This window comes from Schistocerca piceifrons, chromosome 1, assembly GCF_021461385.2.
Source record: "Schistocerca piceifrons isolate TAMUIC-IGC-003096 chromosome 1, iqSchPice1.1, whole genome shotgun sequence".
Taxonomy (NCBI): domain Eukaryota; kingdom Metazoa; phylum Arthropoda; class Insecta; order Orthoptera; family Acrididae; genus Schistocerca; species Schistocerca piceifrons.
This window is the reverse complement of record NC_060138.1, coordinates 217,064,973-217,078,468: the sequence shown is the minus strand read 5'-3', so window position 1 is coordinate 217,078,468 and position 13,496 is coordinate 217,064,973.

The following is a 13,496-nucleotide window of genomic DNA, read 5'->3' as shown; positions in this document are numbered from 1 at the left end:
TCAAATTTTTACCCTCTTGTCATTTAGTGAGTATTTTTCTATCGTATTCCCTAAGTAAGGATTAAGAAATAAAGAGCAGCACTACCTTAGTTCTTCTCCTAATTCAGTCAATTTGAAACTTTTTCCTCTCACTCTCACTGCTACTTTTTGACTGAAATGTAATGAGTATACGCACGAGTAGCAGCTATCTACAGCCGAAAGACTTGGATGGCACAGCAGTAATAAATTGTTTAAACAAACCTTCCTTCACCAGTCTATTAATGAAAAACTCTCTCACCGTCCAAACAAGCCTTGGAAGGCGCAATGGTAGCGACAGACCGTCATGTAATCCACTGCCAATAGACGTCACACGATGCAGATGTGGAGGGGCATGAAGTCAGCACATCATTCTCCCAGCCGTTGACTGTTTTCCTGATCGTTGTCGCTACCTCTCAGTCAAGTAGCTCCTGAATTTGCCTCACAAGGGCTGAGTTCCTCCCTCTTGCCAACACCGCTTGACAGACCTAGACGGTCACCCATCCAAGTGGTAGTCAAGCCCAACAGTGCTTACCTTCGGTGATCTGTCGGGAACCGGTGCTACCACGGCAGCGAGGCCGTTGGCCTATTAATTAGTGAAAGCCATATCGAAATTCCTACAGTAATTCTGTGATTATCCTTCGCACACAGACTAAAATAGGTTAAAATCGTTTCCATTTATTGTATACCGAAAGCACATGTAAAAAGTATATCAACTTATAAGTACAACCTCGGTCTTTCTTTTTCTTCCTCCTAGTGTTATCAGGAGTCGCATTTCGTTTCATAAGTTAGCAATAATTAGTTTCAACTTTGTGATTTGTATACTCTTCCTGCGCGCAGTGGTTAGCACACTGGACTCGCATTCGGGAGGACGACGGTTCAATCCCGTCTCCAGCCATCCTGATTTAGGTTTTCCGTGATTTCCCTAAATCGTTTCAGGCAAATGCCGGGATGGTTCCTTTCAAAGGGCACGGGCGATTTCCTTCCCCATCCTTCCCTAACCCGAGCTAGCGCTCCGTCTCTAATGACCTCGTTGTCGACGGGACGTTAAACAACACTAACCTAACCTAACCTATACTCTTCCTGCCTACATATTCTTCAGTTAACCGAAGGGGATGATGATGATGTTGGTCATCAGCGCCCGTACAATTCCCAATCTTTCCATTTCCTGTCTCGCTCGTCTAGAATGATGATGAGATGATGGTGGGATGATGAGGACAACACAAACACCCAGTCCCCGGGCAGAGAACCGAAGGGAGAAATACGTGTGCACTACGTGTCTGTGCATCGTGCAAACATTACTTTGTTTGTCACTGTATTTAATCTGTTCGTTTATCGTATTTTGCCAGGCAGAGATTCGTAATGAGCTTGGCCGCCCGGCCGGTGTGGCCGAGAGGTTCTAAGCGCTACAGTCTGGAACCGCGCGACCGCTACGGTCGCAGGTTCGAATCCTGCATCGGGCATGGGTGTGTGTGATGTCCTTAGGGTACTTAGGTTTAAGTAGTTCTAAGTTCTAGGAGACTGATGACCTCAGAAGTTAAGTCCCATAGTGCTCAGAGCCATTTGAACCATTTTCAGCTCAGCCATTGCCTAAATGGAGGTAGAAAACTGTCTAAAAATCACGTTCAGGCTGGTCCCTGTACCACACCAACAGTAATCCAGTATGCAGATTCGATCCAGCTCTACAAAAGGCCAACGCTCCTCAGGTCTCGGCTACGCTCGGTCCTCCTCGGAAGTATTCGCTACAGCGCGGCATTTCATTTAACAGTGTGGTGCGGAATTTTTTGATCGGCATGACTTTATTCAGTTCGCCAGAATCGTGGTACCAGCGCTGTTCATACTACGCTGTTTGTTTGTGGTATAAAGGAAGTTCACAGGTCCGGTAACGGTTTACGCGAAAAGAGGCATTTCAGCGAGGTATTGTCACAAGCCTCCAAAAGTGAATGGGAATTACAGAAAAGAAGGATGAGGATTCTCAATATCTATTATGCAGTCGTACACTCGCTGGATACAGCTAACCTGCCGTGGAACTACAGTACAACACCATGTGGTAAGAATTTAAAGATTTAGTTGACTGTTAAAGACTAAAAATTACAATAATCGAAAGACGATTTGAGATTCATTGTTCTGTACATCAAGAATCATTATGTACCAACTTGGAGGCATGGATCATTCTGAAGCAATACTCGTTATTACTCGTTCAGTTGCAACCGTTTTCTATGGAACTGATGAAGAGTATGCAGACTTTATACAGGGTGTCCCAGCTATCTTGTCCACCCAAAATATCTCTGGAACAATAACAGCTATTGGAAAACGACTTTCACCGGCATCAGTGTAGGGCTGGGGCCCATGAATGTACATATTTGGAAACATTCTAAAACGAAAGCATATGTGTTTATTAACACAAGCTTATGTTTTTTTTAAATGGACATCCTGTATTTTTTCTTCAGCAATCCGTAGCATGACAAAGCACATACACAATGGCGTTGATTGCATCGCAATATTCCCATTACATCCCGAGATATTAAGACGCGAAGTTGACGCTTGAAACACCCGACATGCGCTGCTAGCGCACGTCCTGAGGCTCAGGCGTGAACCCCATGCTGCCCGTAATCGCGATGTGATTGTCATGCGTAATCACACTTCCATACTTATCAAGAGGTCCGAAACGAATAATACGGTCTGCTGCCATCCTGCATTAACGTCGTACATGCCAGCAGGTATTTATCCCATAGGCTAAGGGTGATGCGGTTCTGTAACATATCTGTGTACCGCAACGTTAGTCACAAAGTTAACTTCGCTTATCGCTAATCCGTTACTAAAAAGGTAATGCCGTTCAACGTTAAAACTTTACTTTGCTGTAGATCTAGCGCAAGTGACAGTTAATCATTCACTCGTAATAGTAAAATTCATGTTGATGGTTTTAGTGAAACGAGCAAGTGGACTAAAAGTTTTAGCGTTGTTTAGGTAAAAATGTTTTGATTGGGAAGTTCAGGTAGGACATAGAAGATGAATGTAAACATGTTTGACCAATTAGTTTTATTATCACATAATTATCAATGTAATGTTTATCTAATGTCTTAAATGACAAATTATTGCAAACAAATGTTTCTTAACATCACTGGGTAAAATGGCCCTTTGTAGAAACTTCCACTGTGATACCAGCACTACATACTAAACATAGCGTTCACATCTCATCCTCAAAGTGATGCCCATTGGCTTGCATACATAGGGTCACTCTGCGGATGAAGGATGCCCTACTTCGTGCTGCTGTTTCCTCTTTGATGGCTGTACAAGCATCAATAATGCGTTGCTTCATGTCCTCCGGTGTTGTTGGTTCATGTTGGTAAACAGCATCCTTCACTGCTCCCCAAAGAAAATAATCCAGCGGTCTAAGGTCCGGAAATCGGGCAGGCCACCTAACTGGGCAACCTCGTCCAATCCACCTACCAGGGAACTTATGGTTCAGAAGTCGTCTTGCTCGTAAGGCGTTATGTGCAGGACATCCGTCATGCTGATACCACATGACCATTCTCCGGTTCAGAGGTACGGTGTCCAGGAGAACAGGAAGATTGTGTCGTATAAATCTGGAGTATTGTCTGTTATTTTGGATGCCATTTATAAAGAAAGGTCCGATAATGGTATCTCCAATAATCCCACACCAAACATTAACTTTCCACGGACGTTGATCCTCTACCTGACGGAGCCATTTTGGATTGTCTGCGGACCAATAATGCATATTCCTCATATTGACAATTCCTTTGTTGGAGAATGATGCCTCGTCGGTAAAGAGAACATCTGCAAAAAAATTTGGATTATTCAGAAGTTTTTGCTGAGCCCACCGACAAAATGTTACCCTATTGCGGAAGTCATTTCCATGAAGATCCTGGTGTAAATGAACATGGTAAGGATGAATTTATGGCGTTTAAGAATATGCTGTGCACTTGATTTCGACACACCAACTTCACGTTCAATTTGACGTGTGCTGATTTGAGGATTCACAGCTATGGTAGCGAGCACAGCAACTTCAGCACGTTCATCTGTGCGTGTTCTAGGACGATGTCGAGGTCTTGGATTTATGCTTCCCGTTTCACGTAGACGAGATGTGAGACGTCCAAACATCCGGCGCGAAGGCGATGGCTTGTCAGGGAATCGTCTTCTGTACAGTCGTTCTGCCTGAACAGCATTTCGTCCACCTACAACAGGCTACAGTACAGGTAAGTAGAGTAGGGTAGAAAAGAGACATATTAACAATCATAATGTTCGCTAACAGTACTATCAACAAACAAGCAATCTTATAACGTATTTCCCGTCAACGTACATTCTCCATAGATCAGCAGCATTTCTACCATATCTTCATGTGTGTACATTATACTGTACAGTATAAGTTCCACAACACAACGTTTATTCACAATGTGTACTACCTCCGTGCCCTCACTAGATTACTCTGATGCACGACTACACTGGCAAGCGGTGTACTGCACGCCAAAGCAACAACAAATGAGATGCTCGGAGGTTGGTGGAGTACAGGAGTTTGCATGGGTCGCAAATCATAAACAAGGCGAAGTGGTAACTGTGGCAGTAGTGGGAACTACGTTGGACACTTGACTAGGTAGAGCCAGGCCCTGCGCGACAGGCACAATGGGTCATATAACGCATTAGATAAACCTCATTTTGAGTGTGCAGGATAAATAAGACAACCTGACGGGTGTACACCGATCGGTACTGGTTCATATTGTGCACGTAGATACGTAAAACGTGCAAGAGGGAGACCATTATGTGCTTATGAGAGTTGATGGCAGCAGACCGTATTATTCGTTTCGGACCTCTTGATAAGTATGGAGGTGTGATTACACATGTCAATCACATCGCGATTACGGGCAGCATGGGGTTCACGCCTGAGCCTCAGGACGTGCGCTAGCAGCGCATGTCGGGTGTTTCAAGCGTCAACTTCGCGTCTCAATATCTCGGGATGCAATGGGAATATTGCGATGCAATCAACGCCATTGTGTATGTGCTTTGTCATGCTATGGATTGCTGAAGAAAAAACATAGGAGGTCCATTTGAAAAAACATAAGTTTGTGTTAATAAACACATATGCTTTCGTTTTAGAATGTTTCCAAATATGTACATTCATGGGCCCCAGCCCTACATTGATACCGGTGAAAGTCGTTTTCCAATAGCTTTATTGTTCCAGAGATATTTTGGGTGGACAAGATAGCTGGGACACCCTGTATATTAACACAAAGAACGTTGGTTAAGTCAAGGGGCATGACTGGAACTATTTGTTTATTTAAAATCTGCTGTTGTTGAATTTATGAAGGGAAAAGAAGAGCAGGTTCGAAAACTGGAACATCTGGAATGGATTGCAGGACTGCAGTTTAAGTGGACTCAAGTGCACAGTACCCATGGTAAGAAGTTGCAAAGTGAAAACAACTTATTTCTGATTTTACGGGGATGCATTTAAAAATAAAATCGCATTGTGGAAGAGACAAATTTTAACAAAACGCACTGTCCATTTCCTTAAGCTCACTGCTGTTAAAAAAAACGCAAATGTTGAAGAATTCATTGTGGTGCTGAATGAATTACAAGGCTAGTTTTCTAAACGTTTCGAGGAAACTGCCAGTCTTATACTGGTTTTTGGACTGTTTTCGAGACCGTTTGCCATTTGAGCTGAAAGCGCCCCTATGCATGTGCAGATGGAACTGATAGATCTGCGGTATACTTCCCATTTAAAAGACTAATTCTTTTACGTTAAAATTGTGTAGGAGGTTGCAAATGTGATACAATATTTTGGTCAACATAAATATGGTTGAAAGATTTATTTCAGTTATGAAACTAAATAAGTCATGATCATGTGGCAGCCTGAGTGACGAAAATCTTCTGAATTGTCTCCATTTGTTCGTTGCTTGTCCAAGCAGAAGAAGATTAAATCCCGCAGTGTGATTGCAGTATACCGAGACATATCGTTTGCCATAGTGTCAGCTATTATGGTCTAAAATTGGCGACTGGAAGCAATTTATCACATCAGTTTTAGAGATTCTCCAGACCCGGTGAAACTCGGGCTTGAGTCTGAGAAGTAATCAACGTCGTATTGTCCTTATGTACATGTTTCAGATCGAAGCATTGTTATAAACAGTTGAATAAAAGTAAACAGAAATCGCGCTATGAACTGAATGGGGAAGGACGCATCGTGTCTTATTTAGCAACGATGCAGGTCGGCCAGTAACTTTTTACTATCATTTCGTACCCGAAGTATCCTCTGTTACGCACAGAAGCATAACTGTATAAGGGGCAGTAAATGAAAATGAGTAAACTGGAAAAAAGTAAGTAAACTGTTTATTACTTCAAAAGTAATCACCGTTACTGCTAATACACGGTGACCCAAAAGTCAGTTAACATTTGAAAATACTATAATTCACGGGATAATGCTGATAGATGGGTACTAATTGACATACATGCTTGAAATGACATGGGCACAAAATGACCAATAGATGGCGCGTCAGATGATACAAAAGCAACAATCAGCACAACAATAGATTTTTAAAAAAGACGATGTTCTTTATAACAAATGCTCCACATATCGGCCGTCATTCAGCAACGATACCTACTGTTGAGGTACAATGTTTCAAACACTGCCTGCTTTTCAGCAGCACCCCGCATTTCCTTGAAGAGAAAGGGTCCGACCACGATTGATGCTGTAAATCCACACACAATACATTGACATTCTCGTCAGGCAATGGGGTTTCCACGATAGTTCTAGCCGAAATTCTGCAGTTTTATACACGACTCTCACGCGGCGTCGCTGTCCAGCGCCATCTGTTCGACGATTTTTGCACTCGTTTTTAGTTTCGATAAAAAACCACATCTGATTTCGGGTATGAGTGTCAAGTTTTACTTCCATAATTACCTTATTCCGCGAATTAGTGCATTTTCAAATGTTAACGGACTTATGGGCCACCCTGTACGTTTATACCACTGTGAGACAAAACAATAAATGCCTTCATGAAAATATTTCCTGCTGCTTACGGAACCATGATCGTACCCAAGCGTGCATCTTTTCGTCGGAAGCAAATCGATGGCCACGAATAACTTTCTTCAGGGCTCCAAAAATATGGAAATCCCATGGGGGGAGATCTGGACCCTATGAAGGGTGTGCAAGGGCTTCCCAGGGAATCTTCTGCAGTGTAGTCGAAACAACCTTGGCAACATATTGGCCTGCCGTCGATTTGATTCAGACTGTGAGGTGCACCCCTGTGTACAATAACTCTTCTGTAGGAAAAAGCAAACATTTTTCCAAGAAGGCATTGACGGTGTCGCCTCACAACGGGGTAAAAGTATAGACAGTTACGGTTGAAATAACAAACAGTTTACTTGCTTTTTTCGTCTGTCCGTTTTCATTTGACTGCCTCTTATAGATATAAATTTCAGCTGTTTTCGTACTGTTTGAGTTTTCTTTGCCGATTTTTTACGTTGTGGTACATATTCGGGCACGGATATAACCATAGTAGTAATGAAGTGGATAGAAGTTATTTGCGAGTGAATAGCAGCCATTTTGTGCAATTGGTCTGCACGTTAACTGGCTCTCTGAGATTATTTTATATACTGAAGTTCCAACAATCAGTGGGAATATACCGGGTGATCAAAAAGTCAGTTTTAATTTGAAAACTGAATAAATTACGGAATAATGTAGATAGAGAGGTACAAATTGACACACATGCTTGGAATGACATGGGGTTTTATTAGAACAAAAAAAAAAATACAAACGTTCACAAAATGTCCGACAGATGGCGCTTCATCTGATCGGAATAGCAATAATTAGCATAACAAAGTAAGACAAAGCAAAGATGATGTTCTTTACGGGAAATGCTCAATATATCCACCATCATTCCTCAACAATAGCTGTAGACGAGGAATAATGTTGTGAACAGCACTGTAAAGCATGTCCGGAGTTGTGGTGAGGCATTGGCGTCGGATGTTGTCTTTCAGCATCCCTAGAGATGTCGGTCGATCACGATACACTTGTGAATTCAGGTAACCCCAAAGCCAATAATAGCACGGACTGAGGTCTGCGGACCTGGGAGGTCAAGCATGACGAAAGTGGCGGCTGAGCACACGATCATCACCAAACGACGCTCGCAAGAGATCTTTCACGCGTCTAGCAATATGGGGTGGAGCGCAATGCTGCATAAACATCGTACGTTCCAGCAGGTGTTTATCAGCCCGGCTGGGGATAATGCGATTCTGTAACATATCGGCGTACCTCTCACCCGTCTAGGGTAGCAGTTACAAAACCATAATCACGCATTTCCTCAAAGAAAAAAGGCCCGATAACGGTAGATGTGGTAAATTCACCCCATACCGTGACTTTCTCGTCGTGCAATGAAGTTTCCACGACAGTTCTAGGATATTCGGTAGCCCAAATTCTGCAGTTGTGGTCGTTGACAGACCCTCGGAGCGTGAAACGAGCTTCGTCGGTCCACAACACGTTACTCAACCAATCGTCATCTTCCGCCATCTTCTGAAACGCCCACACCTCAAATGCCCTCCGCTTCACTAAATCGCCAGGTAACAGTTCATGATGCCGATAGATTTTGTACGGATAGCATCGGAGGGCACGCCTCAGTGACAACCAAACAGTAGTGTATGGAATGCCGGTGCGATGTGCGACTGCACGAGCGCTGACTTCCCCGTGCATAGGCGAACCCGCTACAGTCTCCATTTCTTCCTGAACTGTCTCGGCAGCATTACACCTTGTGTTCGGTCGGCCACTACGAGGTCTATCGTCTAAACAACCGTGGCTTGGAACTTCGAAATCATTCTCGCCACAGTTGCATTTGTCAACGGACCTTTACCCGTTCGAATCCCCTTCCTATGGCGATAGGATCGTAACGTTGGACTAGCACATTCCCCATTCTGATAATACAGCTTCACTAAAAGCGCCTTTTCAGGTAACGTCAACATGATGCGACTGCTGGCGCATCTGATTCTGTCTCTCATTACAGCTCCCTTTATACACGATTGTCATGCGCATCCACTGGCGTTTTGCTGTCCAGCGCCATCTGTCGGACATTTTGGGAACTTTTTTTTTTTTCTTTTTTTTTTTTTCTAATAAAATCCCAAGTCATTCAAAGCATGTGTGTCAATTTTTACCTCTCTATCTACATTACTCCGTGGTTTATTAAGTTTTCAAATTTATACTGACTTTTGCCGGCCTAGGTGGCCGAGCGGTTCTAGGCGCTACAGTCTGGAACCGCGCGACCGCTACTGTCGCAGGTTCGAATCCTGCCTCGGGCATGGATATGTGTGATGTCCTTAGGTTAGTTAGGTTTGAGTAGTTCTAAGTTCTATGGGACTGATGACCTCAGAAGTTACGTCCCATAGTGCTCAGAGCCATTTGAACCACTTTTTTATACTGACTTTTTGATCACCCGGTACTTTCACACTGTGAGCATCTCTTGTGGTCTGTTCAGGTGACGAGTTACTGCGTAACGTATTCAGGTGCGCATAGATGTGTAGGGAATGCAGTTTGATTTTCAGTTTAGTTGACTACTATAGCGTCATACTATTCCTCCTCCTTTTTCTTTTTAAACAGATCATCTGATGATGACTTGCCAAGAAGTCGAAACTCGGAATGATAATATTTGTGTGAGTCGAGACTGAGAAATGCAATAATGAAGTTTGATTACAAAATGGTCACTGTGTGTCCTATAGGCAGTACGCCTAGTCCGAGTAAAGCGTTTAAATTTATGTGACTGGGCACTATTGTCCTTTAAACAATCATACAGCTAAAAGAGTTGGTGAACAGTAAACGCCAACATCCAACAAGTTTAAAAATTAGCAACACGGCTCTAATCCGTAAGGCAGGAGCTGAGACTCTTCAACCTTATTTCGAGGGTCAAAGCGAGTTCTTTAAACAATTTTATGAGCATAGAAGTGACAAAGGTTATTCCAGATCCTTCATTAAAATGTTTTTATTTTGGGGTACTTACATTGTCTAGTGTCAACATCTTCGAGAACATATCGAGACCGCAGCTAGTGCTCACCTGTGAGAACATTTATGAGAGTTGAGCCACTCCGTTTCAGAGTTTCTTGAATCATTTCGGCCAGATGGTAAAGCTGTTTATTACGAAACATAACGACCTGTTCCTTTCCCAGTCGCAATCAAGTAGTGGTGAATACTACGACTGTAACGTCATCTCTCTCAACAAAGGAGTAGGATAACTACCTGCAGCTGGGAGACGAATGACCAGCTAGAGGCCTCGCTCATTGTTTAAGTTATGACAACTGTTCACCTAAACGAGGAATGCCATTTGATTTCCCTGTAATTAAATTTATATGCTCGTTACTTTTCATGTCGCCTCCCATCGTTACTTTACATTTCTGACCACCTCGAGTGATTTTCGTCACGCTTTAAAAATACTGTAATCAACAGTAAACGGCTATTTATGTTTCTTTCATACCGATATCTTTTATTTCGGTGCGTTTCCCATTTCTTGTCCCCTGTCGCGAGCCTGTTACAGAGAGAATGTCTTAAAGAAGTCTCTCTCCCATAACACTCCATCACACACAGTAGCTTCGCCTATATGGTGCTGAGACAGTTGATGAAAGGGGGCATTGTCTTAAATTTCTTCCGGAAATATAGCTGTGAATAAAGATGCGTCTTGCACACTTACATACTGAACTCAGTGTGGTGATACGTTCGTAATGCAAAGAAACATTGAACCACTTACCCCGTAAAGCCGTCTGCGCAACGGGCCGTGGCTTCGAACGTCAACGTTGAACGTGCCGAGGTCAACATTCTTCTGAACGCTCAGAAACGATGAGACTTGTGCACACGGTACGTTGGTCTCAACGTGGTGTGCGAATCGCTACTCTCTCCAGCGGTTGTTGTCGTCTGCATCTGACTCGCAAAGCACTCTGTTTACGAACTGGACGGGAGTAAAATTTCAGCGTTATCTCAGTTAAAACGTACATTTATCCCTTTTCCATATGCCAGTCGTTCTGTCTCTGGTATCCATAAATAGAAGTTGGTAGGTTGAATTGAGAAAGGGGACCGAATAGCGACGTCATCGGTCCCATCAGATTAGGGAAGGACGGGGAAGGAAGCCGGCCGTGCCCTTTCAAAGGAACCAACCTGGCATTTGACTGAAGCGATTTATGGAAATCACGGGAAATCTAAATCACGAACGCGGGTCTAAACCGTCGTCCTCCTGAATGCTAACCCCCTTACTCTCTATCCATAATAAAAACTTCAATATCCATGAACATGCTATACTAAAAAGCCAAAGAAACTGATACATCTGCCTAATAACGTGTAGGGCCCCGCGAGCACGCAGAAGTGCAGCAACACGACGTGGCATGGGTTCGAATAACGTCTGAAGCAGGCTGGAGAGAACTGACACCATGAATCCGGCAGGGTTGACTATAAATATGTAAGAGTACGAGGGGGTGGAGATGTCTTCTGAACAGCACATTGCAAGGCATCCAAGATACACTCCTGGAAATGGAAAAAAGAAAACATTGACACGGGTGTGTCAGACCCACCATACTTGCTCCGGACACTGCGAGAGGGCTGTACAAGCAATGATCACACGCACGGCACAGCGGGCACACCAGGAACCGCGGTGTTGGCCGTCGAATGGCGCTAGCTGCGCAGCATTTGTGCACCGCCGCCGTCAGTGTCAGCCAGTTTGCCGTGGCATACGGAGCTCCATCGCAGTCTTTAACACTGGTAGCATGGCGCGACAGCGTGGACGTGAACCGTATGTGCAGTTGACGGACTTTGAGCGAGGGTGTATAGTGGGCATGCGGGAGGCCGGGTGGACGTACCGCCGAATTGCTCAACACGTGGGGCGTGAGGTCTCCACAGTACATCGATGTTGTCGCCAGTGGTCGGCGGAAGGTGCACGTGCCCGTCGACCTGGGACCGGACCGCAGCGACGCACGGATGCACGCCAAGACCGTAGGATCCTACGCAGTGCCGTAGGGGACCGCACCGCCACTTCCCAGCAAATTAGGGACACTGTTGCTCCTGGCGTATCGGCGAGGACAATTCGCAACCGTCTCCATGAAGCTGGGCTACGGTCCCGCACACCGTTAGGCCGTCTTCCGCTCACGCCCCAACATCGTGCAGCCCGCCTCCAGTGGTGTCGCGACAGGCGTGAATGGAGGGACGAATGGAGACGTGTCGTCTTCAGCGATGAGAGTCGCTTCTACCTTGGTGCCAATGATGGTCGTATGCGTGTTTGGCGCCGTGCAGGTGAGCGCCACAATCAGGACTGCATACGACCGAGGCACACAGGGCCAACACCCGGCATCATGGTGTGGGGAGCGATCTCCTACACTGGCCGTACACCACTGGTGATCGTCGAGGGGACACTGAATAGTGCACGGTACATCCAAACCGTCATCGAACCCATCGTTCTACCATTCCTAGACCGGCAAGGGAACTTGCTGTTCCAACAGGACAATGCATGCACGTCCGCATGTATCCCGTGCCACCCAACGTGCTCTAGAAGGTGTAAGTCAACTACCCTGGCCAGCAAGATCTCCGGATCTGTCCCCCATTGAGCATGTTTGGGACTGGATGAAGCGTCGTCTCACGCGGTCTGCACGTCCAGCACGAACGATGGTCCAACTGAGGCGCCAGGTGGAAATGGCATGGCAAGCCGTTCCACAGGACTACATCCAGCATCTCTACGATCGTCTCCATGGGAGAATAGCAGCCTGCATTGCTGCGAAAGGTGGATATACACTGTACTAGTGCCGACATTGTGCATGCTCTGTTGCCTGTGTCTATGTGCCTGTGGTTCTGTCAGTGTGATCACGTGATGTATCTGACCCCAGGAATGTGTCAATAAAGTTTCCCCTTCCTGGGACAATGAATTCACGATGTTCTTATTTCAATTTCCAGGAGTGTATGTTCAATAACGTTCATGTCTGGGGAGTTTGGTGGCCAGCGGAAGTGTTTCGACTCAGAAGAGTGTTCCTGGAGCCACTCTGTAGGAATTCTGGACGAGTGGGGTGTGGCATTGTCCGCTGGAATTGCCCAAGTCCGTCAGAATGTGCAGTGCACATAAATGGATGCAGGTGATCAGACACGATTCTTACGTACGTATCACCTGTCACACATTTACATCTACGTGATTGCTCTGCCATTCACAATAAAGTGCCTGGCAGAGGCTTCAATGAACCACCTTCAAGCTGTCTCTCTGCCGTTACACTCTCGAACGGCGCGGGTAAAACGAATACTTAAATTTTTCTGTGCCATCCCTGATTTCTCTTATTTTATCGTGATGATCATTTCTCCCTATGTAGGTTGGTGCCAACAGAATGTTTCCGCAATCGGAGGAGAAAACTGATGATTGAAATGTCATCAGAAGATCCCGTGCAATGCCTTTGTTTTAATGATTGCCACTCCAATTCACGTATCATGTCTGTGTCAGTATCTCCACTACTTCCCGATAATACAAAACGAG